The 17,662-nt window shown below is 37.5% G+C and overlaps 1 protein-coding gene and 1 long non-coding RNA gene across 2 annotated transcripts in view; one reads left to right on the forward strand and one right to left on the reverse strand.

Moving 5' to 3' along the window:
- LOC107726460 (insulin-like growth factor 1 receptor) overlaps positions 1-17,662 on the forward strand; it is a 92,844-nt gene that overhangs the window by 45,683 nt on the left and 29,499 nt on the right. The gene's annotated exons all lie outside the window — the stretch shown is intronic.
- LOC107726411 (uncharacterized) lies at positions 883-11,640 on the reverse strand. Its single transcript, XR_001638267.1, has 3 exons — positions 11,630-11,640; positions 4,549-4,555; positions 883-982 (listed from the first exon to the last, which is right to left on the reverse strand). It is a non-coding gene; the product is annotated as an uncharacterized LOC107726411 (long non-coding RNA).

Consider the following 17,662-nt stretch of genomic DNA (forward strand, 5'->3'; position numbering starts at 1 on the left):
GCTTTCCTTGGCTTTTAAATAGCTTGTAAAAGCGGTGTGCCCATTTTACTTTCACTTTAAAATAGCGGCAATTCGGAGTAAAGCAATTGTTCGTTTTTAGTTCGTTTGAATTTTCCCTCTTTTCCTCGCTTTCCGTCGCTTTTAAATAGGTTAAAAGCGCTGTGCTCATTTTACTTTCACTTTTGAATTAGTGGCAGTTCGGCGTCAATTGCTTGAATGCAACAACAAAATACAACGTCAAACTCACTTTAGCCTATATATAAAACATAGAACTTTTATTAACAAAACAAATAAAAATACACCATGCTATAGGGCAGGCTATGCCTAATATAAAATAACTTATATAAAGTTTAAATAGGTATACAAAACTGGAAATAGGCTAAGTAAACATGTATAATATCTAACCAAATAAATAAGAAACGTAGAACGTTTATTAGCAAAACGAGTAAGAAAGCTTGGAGGCAGGGCATACACCTTGATGTCAAATAAAATAAATAAATGACACAGTTTAAATAAAGTAAAAATCAGCAAACAATGTGGAACCAATTCAATAAGAAACGAATGTTTAAAAAAACTTCCAAAATCACCTTAGATAAATGGCAAAAGTCAACAGGCTTTTCAAAATCCAAAATATTGCCAAACAGGCGCTTTTGCATCTAGTTTCGAAACTAAATAATCCGCGATCGTCTTGTCTGTCTCACCTCACTCTTCTTGTCAGTCAGCTCGACTCACTCTCCTCACTGGAGAAATGAAATCTGATCTGTGTGATGCGACTGTCGTTCGGCACGCTGCATTGAGCAGCCGCATTCAGTTTTTAATTGTAGTGTCTGTTCTTTTACTGAACTAAATGATTTTTATTACTATAAAACATCAAAACGACGGTGGGGGTCGGTGACGCGGTGGGCAAGTGACGTAACCGGTGTTGCGGCTTAACACCGGTATCACCGTCAACACCGTCAATCGCGGCAAGCCTAGAGGAGAGCTACTTGAGAAGTAGAGGAAGGAGGACAGAATTAGTAAGCGATGAAGACTGGATGCACTGAGACTAAGTGGAAGGCGGAGTTCACATCCCTACACATTTTATTGATATTTTGGGTTAAATATGACTATGATGTACAGTTGATTGCCACAGAATTACGATTATTCTCATGTCATTCCAAACCTGTATATCTTTTTTTATGCTGAACACAAAGAAGGATATTTTGAAAATGTCATACAATGGAAGTCAATGGTTTCCTATGTTGTTGTTTTTTATCTTCTTTTGTGTTCCACTGAACAAAGTCTGTGATAGAGGTTTGGAACAACTAGATGGTGCGTAAATAATGGCAGAGTGTTCATTTTTTGGTGAACTATCCCTTTAACCAGTGGGAGTAATGGGACAGAAATCTGTTTTCCTGGCACTCCGTGTCCATAATTGTAGCCCTGGTATTGTGCTGAGGAGAGCATATGTTTTCATCCCTTTCTCTCTCTCTTTCCCATTTTTTTTGTGTAGTGACACCCGACAAAAGAATCTCGGATGGGTTTGACCAAATCTGACTTCCCAGAGAAATTACACATTTGGCTTGAAGTAGTAATTAAATTATTTTACTACTACAGTCAAAACACAAGCATGGCATTCACCGTGAAGGAACCAAGATGGGTGACAGTTGCATCAGACATCTGCTTTTCCCCCCTGAAGTCTGGGTTGGAAGCGAGATGAAAGCGGCAGTGACAGCTATTGGGTTTGTCGCTCTGCTGCTTTGTGGCGGAGTTGATCAGTGAAGAAAACACACGCTCGCTCTCTTTTACAATGCAGTCCTTTGTTTTCCTGTCAGCATCCGAACATCAACCATTTTCTAAATAGGTTCCAGGTTATTAAAACGCTTCCAGACCGTGTCTGTTAATCGAATGAGTTTTCGTTTAATTGCTTGGCATCCGTCTCCCGGATGGGTTGCAAGCATCCTTGCAGGCCAGAGGCGTTTCTCATTGGGGATCACATGGGCCGGAGAATGCGGCTGTTACCTTGTTTGCCCACTGCTCAGAGAGGGACCTCCCACAGAAATTGTCCCACAGAAATAAGGGCCATATTTATTGTATTTATTTACAACCTCAGTCTAGTGTATCTCTCCCTCTTGTTTTCTAATTCTTCTATATTGTCCTGTAATTTTGCTCAAAACAAAAAACCCAAAATGGTCTCTGGGAGTCATGTATGGAAAGCAGTTGAAATAATATTTTAAAATCGAGTTTATTCCTATATGACAAAGCTGAATTTGCATCAGCCCTGCATCACTCCAGTCTTCAGTGTCACATGATCCTTCAGAAATCATTCTAAAATGCTGATTTGGTGCTCAAGAATCATTTCTTATTGTTATCAATGTTGTAAACAGTTGTGCTGCTTAATATTTTTGTGGAAACGGTGATAGAATTTATTTACAACCTCAGTCTAGTGTATCTTTCCCTCTTGTTTTCTAATTCTTCTATATTGTCCTGTAATTTTGCTCAAAACAAAAAACCCAAAATGAGTCATGTATGGAAAGCAGTTGAAATAATATTTTAAAATCGAGTTTATTCCTATATGACAAAGCTGAATTTGCATCAGCCCTGCATCACTCCAGTCTTCAGTGTCACATGATCCTTCAGAAATCATTCTAAAATGCTGATTTGGTGCTCAAGAATCATTTCTTATTGTTATCAATGTTGTAAACAGTTGTGCTGCTTAATATTTTTGTGGAAACGGTGATAGATTTTTTATTCAGTGTTCTTTAATGAATGGAAAGTTAAAAACAACAGCATTTATTTGAAATAGAAATCTGTTGCAACCATATAAATGTCTTTGCTGTCACTGTTGATCAGTTTAATACATCATTGCTGAATAAAAATGGACCAAACTTTTGGACAGTAATTTATAGAAGATGCCAACTGTGAATTGGCATTTTCTACCCATTTTACTTCCATAATATTTGGCATTGAAAATTAATATTTGGCTTCAGTAAACTTGATTTTATCGAATGGGAATTGATTGGATGGTGGACATCACATATCAGAATGCAGCCAGACTGATTGTGAGTTTGTTCAAATACTGTCTATATGTCTATTTGGCTATTGTTTAAGATTATCTTACAGCCCGTGTGACCTCAGTGATATTAGTGGAAAGGGAAATTTGTTTCAGAGGAAGGAAAAATGAATGCATTTTGATTAAACAAGACAAAAAAGACACGTTTTGCTTTAGAACAACAGGCACAGATGAATTGCTTACAATTAGACCAGAAGCCTGTTCCATTCTGATTTCATTTCAGTTTTGACTTTAAAAGTGACTAAATCGCTGTTGTTTGCTTGTAGCTGTTCTTACCATTCTCATTTTCAAACTCATTTTAAACTTTCTTGCATAGTCAAAAGTGGAATTTTTATTCCACTTTTATTCCGTATTTGGAAATCGCCAACTTTCATTAAAAGTGAATGACTTCCAATTGATGTCCGTGTGAACGCCCCTATAGAATGAGGTATTAAGTATTTCCTAAACTAGCAAAAGTGGTGTATAGACGCAGCTTCCCACTAAAGAGCAATGCTATAAATGGAAAGCTATGCAGATCTTCCTGCTGCTGCTCAAACAAGCCGATCAAGGCCCCTCTTTTTCAAACTCATTTTAAACTTTCTTGCATAGTCAAAAGTGGCTGTCACTCATGTATTTGGAAATCGCCAACTTTCATTAAAAGTGAATGACTTCCAATTGATGTCCGTGTGAACGCCCCTATAGAATGAGGTATTAAGTATTTCCTAAACTAGCAAAAGTGGTGTATAGACGCAGCTTCCCACTAAAGAGCAATGCTATAAATGGAAAGCTATGCAGATCTTCCTGCTGCTGCTCAAACAAGCCGATCAAGGCCCCTCTCTATACAGTTTTAGTTGAGACATAAATCTTTCAATCGAGTTTACAGCTCCCGATCCAGGAAAAACAACACCATGCCAGTGTTATTCAGAGGAAATCCTCCTTCACGATTTTCCCTAACATTTCCCCTTCCTGTTTTTGTTTCACACCACTCTCCTTGAAGTGCTCCGTAAATCACAGTGTCACAGGATCACCGTTGAGTCGGATACTTGCAGATCACAGTTTGAGAAATTCAGTGATTGATCACGTTTGATCACGAACTGCTGAATTGCCAAAGTGAATTTTGGGCACACTTGATTAGATATTTTGAACATCTTTAGTTACTTTTAGCCATTTATTTAGGGAAAACTATTGATTTTGGTTCGAATATGATTAATTATTTCGATTCCTCTTTAGTCCTACTTTTTTGTAAAACAGCTGTGGTAGCGAAAGCCTCTGTTCATGGGCCTTTCTTTACTTAGCAGGGATAAACATCTGGACACGATTATATAAACATCACTTTTTGGACAGTGTCACTCTTTTTTTCCAGTAGTAAAGAAGGTAGAGTAGTATAGCTTTATGTAAGGACAGAGGACTCAGCCGTGTCCTGCCAGCATCCTCATCTCCCCATTCTCATCCCATTTTTTCCATCTCTTCACACGCTAATCTGTACTCTTATCCTCTTACCCTCTGCTCCTCTCTACGGTAAGGCTGCGTTGTCGACACTTTGTTCCCTTTCAGTTGTTTTCACAGCTGAAGGGGAAAGTACATAAGCATTTGTCAGTTCTAATGAACTATAAAAATTAATATTGTGGGCGGGAGGACCAAACTGTACACTGCAAAACAGCCGATGAACAACATTGTGTCTCGCCTCTATTACTTAAACCAGACAGCCAGATGCTTTGTCGGTCCCCGCTGACTGCAGAGACGTTACGTACACTGTCTTGGATCCAGGGTCACTGTTTGACTAAGCAGGTCCTGAGATGTCCAGCTGCGTCCCCTCTCGCCCGACCTGTATTAAAAGGAGGATCATGAGAAATGCTGGATGAAATGAAAGTGGAATTCAATTAATCTATGACCTCTTTGCACTACTCCAGTGGGCAGGATTTACACCCTGGGCTTTACACAAATCTAGTTATTTCTGGCACATTCTTTCCATCTTATGTCCTTTTAAACTTTTAATCACAAGCACAATGGCAGGTAGGATTGCTGTTGTTGCTTGATGCAGAAGAGTCTTAGTTGAATGCTGATGTAATGTTTTTTATTTCATTTTTTTTTTGGCTTTTTTAAAATGTAATTTAGATTCACAAACTCTTGTTTTGGTTATGATTTCAATGTGATTAGATTCTGATTTGAGCTCTCAATTTGATTCCGATTTCAGATTGATTTGATTAGATTCCAATTTGACTGTATATCACTTTATAATGTTCATTTTGCTTGCATATATGAATTCTATTTTTAAATTATACAGGGTGGTGTTTCAGACTGATTCAAACTGTTAAACTCATCTTTTTGAACTGTTTATTAAAAGAACCGGCTCATAAGAGTCATTTGTGCATGAATCAGACAACACGAGCTTGGGTACTGAATGAATACATCCTCGTGATGAGTGCTTGTGTGGGTGTACAGTTTGAATTTTACTGTTGTCTGATCCTAGAATAGTGTAGATGCCCGCACACCCTCCGGCTCTGTCTATCGGGTCTCATTGGGCCCGTGCCCCACCACCTATTCTTTTGTGGCCCTTTTAGGAAATTGGGCTGTAAATAAAGACTGACCTACATTTCTCCACCTCCGAAATAGCTCCAGATAAAAGCTTCTATATCATCTGGATGTCGAAGTAATAGTGCTGAACGCACTCAAGGGACAGGCACAATTAGCTGTGTTGCATTCCGAAATATTATACAAATATTTAGACGGCGGAGCTCTTTGATGTGGAGGGAGCAAATTTCAACTCTGATTAATGCGATGGTGGAGTACTTTAGAAACACCATGTGTGTGCAAACATGTATATATGTAAATATCAGCTGAACTGAAAACATGTAATAGTTTTTCATGGATTGCGCAAGTGACAAAAAGGGAAATCATAATACTCAATTTGGTTGCTGTAGAAATTTAATTCCTGCCTTTCAGTTAAAAGATGCAGTTGCCTTTTTGATAGTGTGTAGTACTCTAGAACATGCATAAGTCAGTTTTGAGCACCACTGATTTGAGCTAAAACAAAAATTAAGATTTTATTGCTTATTTGAAATGCTGCAACTGTTTTGGAGATTTCAGTCTTTCCTCATTCAAGTAGATAGGAGCTGTATCTGTATACTTATTACCTGCATAATTTTATTTTATTCATTTTATTTCAAGCCTATGTAATTTCATTTATTTATTTATTTTATTACATTTTATTTCAGTTTTTGGCTTATAGTTTAATTTAAGGCTTTGATTTTATTTTACTTTTGGTTGTTATTTTATTTGGGTGTCCGAGAACTGACTGATCATGTTATTGTCTCATGTTGTGGACATTCAGTGTTTGGCCAGAAATAAACAAGCTCTCAATTTGATTCAGATTTGGATTCCGTTTAAAAAAAAATTGCTGCCCTAAAATGTTACCAAGATGGCCGCAGAGCGGACTAACCACTAAGAGGGACTTAAAGGGACTTTGACAGCAGTTAAGCATATAGTATGTATAGTATGCATGGCTTGGGCATCATTTAATAGATTGTTATGCTGTCTTCCTCTGCAATATTTTGCTTGTGCGTGTATGTCAGGGATGCCCTTTGCGATGAAAGGAAGGAAGGTAGACTGTCCAACTCCTCAAGCCAGCAGCTGCAGCAATCCGAGAAGCCAGAGAGATGCGTGAGAGGAGTAGGGCAGCAGCGGGAGCATTCTCAGACCCCTAGAGCTGCGCTTCTGGGTACAGGACTCTTGCATGTCAGAGCTGGACCTCTTTTTTTGGACCCTATTGATTTTCATTTTATGGACAAAACAGTTAAAACATAGTTCAAAATATCTTCTTTTATGTTATACAGAAGTCAGTCAGTCATAGCTTGCGGGTCAGTAAGTAAATTTATTTTACTTACTATTAATTTATTATTTATTTTTGGATGAACTATCCCTGTATTAAAGGGAGTCATTTATTGCTCACTTTCATATCGTTCCAAACCAAGACTTTGGTTTATCTTTGAAACAAAAATGTAATGAAATTAAAATGTATATTTTTAATGAAACCTGATAGGTTTTTGTCACTTTATTGAAAGTCCAGGTAACCAAGACGCTGTAAAACGAATCCGTAGGAAGCAGTTTAATCCAAGTCTTGTGAAGTGATTCGATTGCTTTATATGATGAACAGATGTAATGTAGGCTTTTATTTACATCTGAACAATGCTCAGCACACATACATAGAGCACATCACATATGGTGAACACAGAAGCACAAAGAGAACCTGTGAGGTTTGTTCTAGCATGTGATGTTTGCATCACATGTTTTTGGATCTTCTACATTTTGGTTAACTGGACTTTCAGTTTTGTTTCAAAGATTAAACAAAGTCTTAAGGGTGTGGAACAGCAGGAGGGTGAGTAAATTATGACAATTTTCTTTTTTTCTCATAATGTCTAAATGATTCACGTCTTCTGTAAATCAGCGGACTTTTCATGTCATGTCCTACCTCACACACTGCTAGAATAAAATGTGCAAAATTGTACCTTTAGGGGGAGAACAGCTTGTCATTGGGGCAGTACCCCTAAAAGTTGCACATTAGTACTTTAGAGCAGTGTTATGTATTACCCTTAAGGTCCTACTATGAAACTTTTGGGGATAAGTGAGGTACAAAATGTGTCCCTTTTTGCACTTTTTTTATGAGAATGCAGAGCACCCAGAATACAAATAGGTGCAAGATACCACTAATTAGGGCTGAGATGTTTTGCTCCCAAACAATCCCACCAACCAAAACACACACCCCCATCCAAGGCTTTTGGTTGGTTGAGATCTCAAGTAGCTCTTAGATGAACCGACAGCTGGTCAAACAAGCTTAATAGAGCAGTAGCTAGTCTGGAGTAGACCTTAAGCCCATTAACTCATCTCCAGGCCCGCTAGGCTGCTCATTGGTCAGTCAGGGATCAGGCTGCTTCTGTTTTGATGCTAGCATGACCTAATGCTGAAGTTGAGTGCATGTCTTTGGAAACAGAGACAAAGACCTAGAAATCGTAACTACAGATTGACGTAATGCCATTGATAAAAACAGACAGGGGGTGCTGCTCTGTTTTATCTCTTTTGCTAAGTGTGCATGTACTCGGTTTGTTTCCAGCACTCTATTTTGTGCAGTTTGGAGGTGGCCTGATGGGAGGGGCATAGGGAGACATGGGTAGTGGGCTTGGCTTTGAATCTACTGTAGCTCTTATTTTTCAGATGTCACACTGTTGACACATCATTACAAATTCCATACCCATACAAACCCCATACAAGGACATTGCTGACCTACATCACGCCATGTGTGGCAGAGGGGATTGAGTGCCGTCTTCTTTTGGTTTTAGGGACTGAGGATGAGACACCTCTGTTTTCTCTCTCCTGCAGGCCACCTCAGAGTCGGTGGGAGAGTGCGTCATCACACGCTGCCAACAGATCAGTAATGCCCTGTTCATAGGATGGCCCGTGACAGGCTATTAATCAGCAAATTTAATCTTGCTCCGCAAGCCTTTCATTCAGGTCCTTTGGTTATGTAGAGATTGGACAGAGGGTGTGGGGCACGTTGTCTCAGTATATACAGGACAAATAAACTGTATAAACTATTAGAGGCTTTTAAACTAAATATGAATGTATATATTATAGATATTTTAATTATTTATATATTTAAATAAAATTGTAGTTTTTTTTTTTAATGTAGACACAGTATATGAACCATTGTTTCCTGACCTTTTGATAAATAGTTATATTGTTTTATTAGTATTATATTATATTATATGAATATGTTGTTATATTACACTATTATTAATAACTATCGTTATTATTACTATGTTATTATTATGATTATTACTATTTTTAGATTTTATATAGTTAAATTATAATTGTTTATATATAATTTGTTTACATAAACTACCATTATGCTATGATACGCTCACAAAGGCTGCATTTATTTGATCAAAAATGCAGTATAAAGTGTAATGTCGTGAAATTTTATTACATTTTAAAATGGCTGATTTTTATTTTAATACATTTTAAAAATGTAATTTATTAGTTTTCAGCAGCCATTACTCCAGTCTTCAGTGTCAAGTGATTCTTCAGCAGTCATTCTAATATGCTAATTTGGTGCTTAAAAAACATTTCTTTTTATTATCAATGTTAAAAAAGTTATGCTGCTTAATAACTTAATAACTGTGATGCAGGTTCAAAAGAACAGCATTTATTTCAAGTAGAATTTTTTGTAACAAAGTAAAAGTCTTACGGTCACTTATGATCAATTTAATAATAAAAGTATTAATACATTTTTTTTTTTCAAAATATCTTACCCTAAACCTTTGGAAGGTAGGGCATATATAATTATTTATTTATTGTATAAAAGAGTATTATTACAGAGTATTTTTTTTTATTACACACTTTCAGACATATGATGTGTTTATACAGAGCAAACAGAGCAATACATCTGCCCTGTGTGAATATTACCACGTGTGAAAGAACTAAAGAGCACGAGTCTGAAGGGCAACAGCAGCCCTCATTCTGTCGGCCCTCTCACATCTGGATTCAATAGATGCTGTTTGGACCTATGAGGGAGGAGCAAGTATAAATAGAGTGACTGCCGTAACCAAACTAACCGGCTCGGCTCCTCCTTCACGCTGGGCCAGTGTTGCCCCTACATCACACTAATGTCCTCTCCTCCCAGCATTCCTTCAGTTTCTAACAGCCAAACGGACAATTAACTTGCTGCTGTTGGCCACTTTTAAACAGCAAGTGAAGCTTGTCTAGTTGAATGTATGGCTTGAATTAGGTGACGATGCTGATGGATGAGTATGAGTAGACTTGTGCCGGTATTCGGTAATGCGATGTATCACGGTAATGAATATGCACGATATTGTTATTGTGGGCTCTTCTAAATACCGTGAATAATTATATATTACAAGTTATTCCGAATTTTGAATGCATTTTAAGAATACTTTTCTCATCAACTGGTCAAAATGCACAACACCGCTGTATGCAGCGTGAAAGACGCGTGTGCACTCTGACGTAAACAAGCGCGGACGTGAAGCACATGGCGGAACATGTGAGAGACGCTCTGATACCGTATACCGTGATAAAAGCATGAGCAATTAATCGCAACAGGAAAATTTGATACCGGCATATCCCTAAGTATGAGAATTATATTTGGTCTTGTTAGTTGGGTTGGTTTGTTGATTACAGCACAAAAACATCTTAAATACACCTCACAAATTCTCTGCAGAGGGAAAGCTAAAAAAGAGCCTCTCATTTGACTATAATAATGAGTATTTTCGCAGACCACATAAATGAATCAGAGCGATGTTTTCCAGAGAACCAGCATAGGGTGGTGCTACGCAGGGGGCAAGCGTAGCTGTACTTTTTGTTGTGGCCATCTCAAGTGAAGCCCTGGCCCTAAACACATGCCCCCTTTGTGGTGCACACGTGCATATTTCTTTTCTTCGCCCCACCCTCCCCTCGCTGTCGGATGAAGGCACAAATGCAGAAGAAGTGGGTATGGTTTAAGTTTGGGGGGTCAGCCTAGCCAAGCCATGTCACATCAAGCCAAGCAGACCCCTCTTGCTTGAGCAAGTTTTAATTTGCAGAGACTCCGAGATGCTGCAGCGCCAGTGGACTCATTCACCTCACACACACACACATGAACAAACATGTGCCTGCGGATTTGTTTTGTCGCTGTGTCTGCGCTCACCTCTGATTGATCATTGAATGAAGCTCCGTTGGGTTAGTTTTTATTGTTTTCTCCGTGTGTGTGCTTGCTTGGTTTTGTCACAGTGGGCTGTTTTCTAAAGCAGCAAAGGAATTCTACAAAAATCTCTCCTTATGGAACTAATAAAGTATCAAACTGGCTTAGCATTCCAGGAGTCTATAATACTGTAAAAGCATGCTGAGAGGGTGGGATAATGTCCTCATCGCGTCAAGTTTTCAACAACTAGACTGATACAAAACTGGATCCACTCTATTTACAGTATAAACAACAGAGCAACAATAGAAGCTTATGGTAATGGAAGCGATCTGGTTTTGAATTTTGCATTCAATATATATAAAAAAATAAATAAGTAAATAAATGATATGCTATCTACCTTTCAGCGACAAGTGTAACGCAAATGCTCTACAGAAGGGAAGCTAAAAAAAGAATATAAATAGGCTATATACTTTTAATTGATTTTAGTTTTTAATGTTAAATTAGAAAAATATAGAGGTATTTGTTAATGTTAGATTTCTGTTTCAAATAAATGCTGTTCTTTTTAAGTTTCTAATCATCAAAGAATCCTGCAAAAAATGTATGATTGTTTACTCAAAAATATTAAGCAGCACATCAGATTTGAACGTTGCTAATAATAATGTTTCTTGAGAACCAAATCACGATATTAGAATGATTTCTGAATGATCATGTGACACTGAAGACTGGAGAAATGGCTGCTGAATATTTCAGCTTTGCCATCAAGGGAATGAATTACATTTTTAAATAAAGTAAAACAGAAAACAGTTATTATGATATTTCACTATATTAGTGTTTATCAAATAAATGCAGTGTTGTTGAGCAAAAGAGACTAATTTCATAAACATAAAAAAATCTTACTGACCCCAGACTTTTGAAATGTAGTTTGTGTATATGTAATTTATAAAATAATTGATTTTAGTTTTTTTATTTTTTTATTTTTATTTTGCTTTTTATATATAAAATATATGTCTTTGTATGATAAAATACTTTCTCATACTATCTTATAAACTATTAAACCATATTTTAGAACTCATTCGTAAGAAAGAGTTTGTACTTTATAAATTTGGGTGAACAGAGTGGTTCTCTTTGCTGTCCGTTGAGGAGTCATTCCGCCTCCCTCTCCAGCAGTGGCTGAATGTACGTCTCTCTCAGGCTGTGGCGATATCACATTTGTTTGAAGCACAGCGAGAGAGCGAGGGAGAGACAGCAGAGGGTTCTCAGTGATGAAAACAACTTGTCTGTTTATCAGAGCATGTGTGTAATTGCTCGCAAAAAAGAGACAATTTGAAAAGCCTGAGATGAAAAGGAAGGATAGAAAAATAGGAAAACAAAACCAGCCCCCCCATATCTCCCATTGGCTGTGAAACTTGGCTATGATCCTTGGTCTATAAATCCCAATGCCAGCAGAGAGAGAGAGAGAGGGAGAGGGGGAGAGAGAGAGAGAAAGGGAGGAGACACCCATCTTATTAATGAAAAATGAAGATAATATGAAAAGATGCAGCCTCACTTTCTTTGAAATAACATGCCATAATAATTGTATTAAGGCAGTGAATAAAGTCAAAAATAGTATTGTTTTTCATATTTAATATATTACCATCATGGCCATTTACATACGGGATTTGCAGTACTTGTACATCCATCTGGCTGTATACAGGACCTAATTTATTCCCAACAGCTTGATTTCTTTCTGTTTCTGGCTTTGGTTAAGCATTGTACTCTATTCTCTGTTGCCTTTTCTCTGTATTAATGGGATGAATGACCCGATTTATAGGCGGTGTATCATCACAATTCTGGCTTTGTCCGCAGAGCCAAATTTGTTGGTAGAAAGTGTATTCTGTGGATCTGGTGCCAGTGCTGGACTGTTGAGACTACCGTCAAGTTGCACTTGTATTTGTTCTGTGTTTGTTGAAAATGTTCTCTGCATTTTTACATCAAGTATATGACATGGGGACCAGAGGGCTGCAGGAATTAGAAAATTAGATTTTAATTTTAAATTAGATTTTATTTGTATCTTATGTTATATCCTATTTTACTTTTCTTTAGTTTTTAGTGTTATGATTGTAGTGTGTTTTGTGTTTTACTATAGTTTATTTAATTGTAGTTTTAGCTTTCTTAAATTTTAGTTTACTTTTAGGTTTTTCGGTGTATCACTTTTTTTTAAGATTTAGTTTTAGTATTTTAGGGCCCTTTGATACATTTACTTATAGATATGAATGTAATTGAGGTATTTCATTGTGTGTATTTTTTATTTATTTAGGATTGATCAAAAACTGAAATTAAAAATAACATTTGTTTTATTTCAGTTAGTTATTGTAATTTAGTTTTCCAATATTTCAATTCCAATATTTTTCTTTTATTTCAGTTAATAATGTGTACATTGTTAATTGAAGAGAACTGTACATTCTAGTTTTATTATTCAATTTTATTTACAATAACTGTGATGTTATTATTGTAAATAATATAATCTCACAAAGAGCGAGACATGAGCTGTCTCCGCTGTGCCCTTGAAGAAGGCACTTAGGATGCGCCAGGGGATTGCGCTTATAACAAGTTCATGGTTATGTTCTGTGGAAACATTGACTGAAGGTCACAGACAATAATTCCACCAGTCCTGATTATGTTGTTGTAGATAAAGAATTAAAATATACAATTTCATTCCTGATGGCAATGCAGGAAAGACTTGGGAAGAAAGTCTTGTGTAATGAGGCTGAGAAGTAATGAACATAGGAAGAGGTTGTACTTGATACCGAAACAAATGTTTACAAGAAGAACCAGATCCAGGTGCATTTTATCAGTTGACCTTTTAGAGGTGAACAGGCTAAATCACTGTCTACCCTTGTATAAAAAGGGCAGTGGACATTCTGCAAAACTTCATTTTATATTCCACAAAACAAAAAGTAAGAAATCTAATGGGGTTAGTAAATAATGACACTGTTCTCATTTAGTTTTTATTGGAAAAAAAATAATGTTTTATATTATTTTCTTATGTCATCTGAAGGCAACAATCTTCTTTTGTTGATGCAAAGCATGACTTTTCAGTGATCTTTTGAGCTTGAAAAGCAGAAGTGCACAGGATGGTGGTGTGGGTTATTAAATGGGTCATTCATGAGCTGTGAGAGCTTGCAGGCAGGTGAGTTTGGTGCAGGTTCAACAGGAGATGAGGAAAGGCATGTAGTCATTAAAAGGCTTCAGGTATGACTGGCGCTCCACACACCCGGCTGCAAGAATGTCAGCCCATGGGTGCAATGGGCTGTTGTGGAATTTGCCTTCAAGCTGCTGGACTGGGTTGTTTTTTTGTGGCTTCCAAACACATACTGGTGAGAAAAACACGTGGGGTGACGTGCACAATTTTATTTATTTTTATTTGATTTATTGATTTATTCAATTAATTTTCATATAAATAGTAATTATGTATTTATTTATTTATTTTCTTTCTTTCTTTCATGCAACACAAAAGGAGAAGTTTAGCAGAATATCCAAACAGCTGTACCTGTGTGGAAAAGAGCAGCATGGACATTCTGCTAAACATCTTCTGTTGTGTTTGTTTGGGGTTGGAATGACATGAGGCTGAGTAAAGGATGTCAGACTTCATTTCTGGCTGAAACACCCCTTAAGCAAGATCTGCTTGTCTGTGTTAGGCGGTTGTACACAGTGTAATCTCACTCTGTGGTGTCAAAAGTTAAGTAATTTTGCTCGTTCTGTATCTTTGATTGATGGATCATACCACCCACCCCCTTCTCTCTCTCTCTGATCCTCTGCTCCGGTAGCAGCCTGTTGTTAGCAGGTATCGTTTATATGAGATTGATTGAACTGTCATTGTTGATCCTGTTGTTGAATTTCTCTTTCACCACCTGTTCCTATTTCTATTATAGACAGATAACAAATGACTCACTGCTGATTGAGAATGAACAGTCCTATATATAAAAGAACAGCGGACTCCACCATTTCTGGAAGTCCTGTGTTTGCGACATGGTGGGGGCTTAATGCTTTCCTGTGGCTGTCTGTTGTTCCCTCTCTCTCCTTTTATTCAGTCTTTCTCTCTTTTTATCCTCTCTCCATCTCTCTTGCTCCATCTCTCATGTTGCTTCTCACTTGTCTGCCTACTCCTTGCCTTAAAGTGATAGTTCACCCAAAAAGAAAAAAAAAAAGATTCTTCCATAATTTACTCACCCTCATATTCTTCCAAACCTGTATGAATTTCTTTATAGAATGCTGCAGTGATGACATTAGGGTTGGGAATCGAAAATCGATTCTGATTCCAGAATCAGATACTTAAAGGGGTCATATGATGTGATTTCAATTTTTCCTTTCTCTAGCGGACTCCACAGTACATGCGGCGAGTGAGACTATCTGTTCATTGTAGAGCTGTTGTAGTTTATTGGCACCTGACGAGGATTTTTTCACAAGGTGTGACTGCAGATGGTTTGTTTTCTTTACATGGCTTAGTGTAAACCATGATAAATATGATCAGCTGTGACTTCATTGTTTATTTTGTTTAAGGAATTACAGCCTGCATTGACAAACAGCAATAATAATGACCCAGTGACCTGAGTCTTGTTCTGTCTCGTGACTACATCTTGCATATGTTGATATTGTTTTTGTGCTTAACCAAACATAAGCCTTTGGTTTTTTGCAATGTTTTGAATGTTGTCATTAATTATTTTGATTTAACATTAAGTTGGTTCAAGTTTTTTTGTCGGTTTTGTTGAAACATTTATTTTTTTATTACAAATAAATAAATGATTTGTAATATAAATTACTATCATTATTTTATCAAATTAATGTAGTAAATTATATCAATAATTTATGTATATTTGTTAATATAAAAATAAATATTTTGCTAAGAAAACTTGTATGTATAATATAAGCATTACAATTATTTATTTTTTATTTTATAATTTTATTATTGTATTGTTTATATTATAAATAGATTTACATTTTAACATTATAAAATATTATGCTACAATTACAGTTATAATTGTTTTGTTGTGGGGCTGCTGAAAATATTAGCAGGTCATGTAACGTACCAATATGAGCTACTAGCCTGAAAAAAATGGTTGAGCCCTGATACGATTCTGGCACTGCAATCACTGAAGTCCTGTTTGATGGAATATAATCAATCTTTTTAGGGCTAACTTGAGGCCTGTCATTTAGCTGATATTTGACAAGGAGGGTTTAGGTGCGGTTATGCCAGCTGGATAATTTGTTGGAAAATTCAGCTGTGGTACCGCTGACAAGCCAAGCCATGGATGAAAGACACGTGCTGCTGTTTGTGCTTTCAGGTAGTAGTTCCCTGTCTTCTGTTAAGACAGACAGAGGCCTTTGTTTGTGCGTAATTTCCACATGTACGCCCATCTGACAGTCAATGGAGTCAGTATTTGTGCTGGTGGGATACATGAAGCTTAGTGTGAACAGATCTGTGTATGAGCCCCGCCTCTTCTCGGTGCATTTTACAGAAATGTAAAGAATACAGGAAGATCCTTTTTCCGACACCCTATTAAAAGAGCTCTTGTAAGCGAGCTGTGTGTATGTATGGGTGGATGGATGTGTATGTGTATGTATGTGTGTGCCTGTTCAGTTAAGCCATTGATTGCGAAGCATGAATGAATCCGTAGATGCTACAGGCGGTGAGCAGTGTTCAGGCTTTCAACAGACTCCCAGAGGAGATGCTGGTCTGCTTTAAAGTGAGTGCAGCTAAACAGTCACAGTAAGAGACACAAACAGTGATTCTCTGGTTTTATTTCGATAGGAATTATGACTGGGTGATAAAGCTATATATCAATATTTTTCCGCTAAATGTAAATATACATTAATTTAAGGGGGGGGGAGGTCTGTGTTTGTCATAACAATCTCCACGTCATTCTGAGTCACAGGCGTTTTTCTTTACTTCTTATTATTAGTCTCTGTATAATGATACAGTGTAAATGCCTGAAGCATTGCGCTCACGCTCCTTTTTCTGAGATGCCGGAGAGCATCTCTGGCCCCCTTCTGGCCGACCCCAGTACTGCTCCCCTCCCATCCAGCCGAGTGTGTGTGAGGTCTCAGTCTACAGTAAGACAAAGGGAATATTTTTCAGTTTGGAGTCCCTGCCGTGGCCTGGAGCGCAGTGGTGCTGCATTGCCTTGTCACTGTCACAGTTGAGAGAGAGAAGGGAATCGGGGGCTGGGGTGGAGGGGAGGGGGGTCACGCCATGCTTTTTCGGTGCTCCTATGTTTCCCCTAGCTGTGTTCGTGGCACAACATTGCACAATGGGGGCTTTTGTTTGTTGGGGGGTGGAAGCGGAGGCTATTCTGTTTCAATCATTTCTGGAAGTCCTGTGTTTGCGACATGGTGGGGGCTTAATGCTTTCCTGTGGCTGTCTGTTGTTCCCTCTCTCTCCTTTTATTCAGTCTTTCTCTCTTTTTATCCTCTCTCCATCTCTCTTGCTCCATCTCTCATGTTGCTTCTCACTTGTCTGCCTACTCCTTGCCTTAAAGTGATAGTTCACCCAAAAAGAAAAAAAAAAAGATTCTTCCATAATTTACTCACCCTCATATTCTTCCAAACCTGTATGAATTTCTTTATAGAATGCTGCAGTGACCAACATGACAAAGCACTTTAATTTAATAGATCGTTAAAGATTGCGAACATGATTCAAACACCAACGTGATTCTATTCCTAAATTACAATGATTCGTCTGTTTCATTCCTCAACCTGTGATCACTTGGTTCGTCCGTGCAGCTTACGATCACACCAGTGTGATTTGAACATTTAAATTTGTGTTCGCACTGCCATTGACCTAAAGAGAGCAGCTGTCTGTCATGACAAAAACAGCTTCACAGTCTTTTCAGCCACACAGTATCATTATTTCTGTTACAAACATTCAAATCACAGAAGTACTGGGATAAAAGTTTATAGTTCAG

Source organism: Sinocyclocheilus rhinocerous, unplaced genomic scaffold, assembly GCF_001515625.1.
Source record: "Sinocyclocheilus rhinocerous isolate Xijiao unplaced genomic scaffold, SAMN03320098_v1.1 scaffold553, whole genome shotgun sequence".
Taxonomy (NCBI): domain Eukaryota; kingdom Metazoa; phylum Chordata; class Actinopteri; order Cypriniformes; family Cyprinidae; genus Sinocyclocheilus; species Sinocyclocheilus rhinocerous.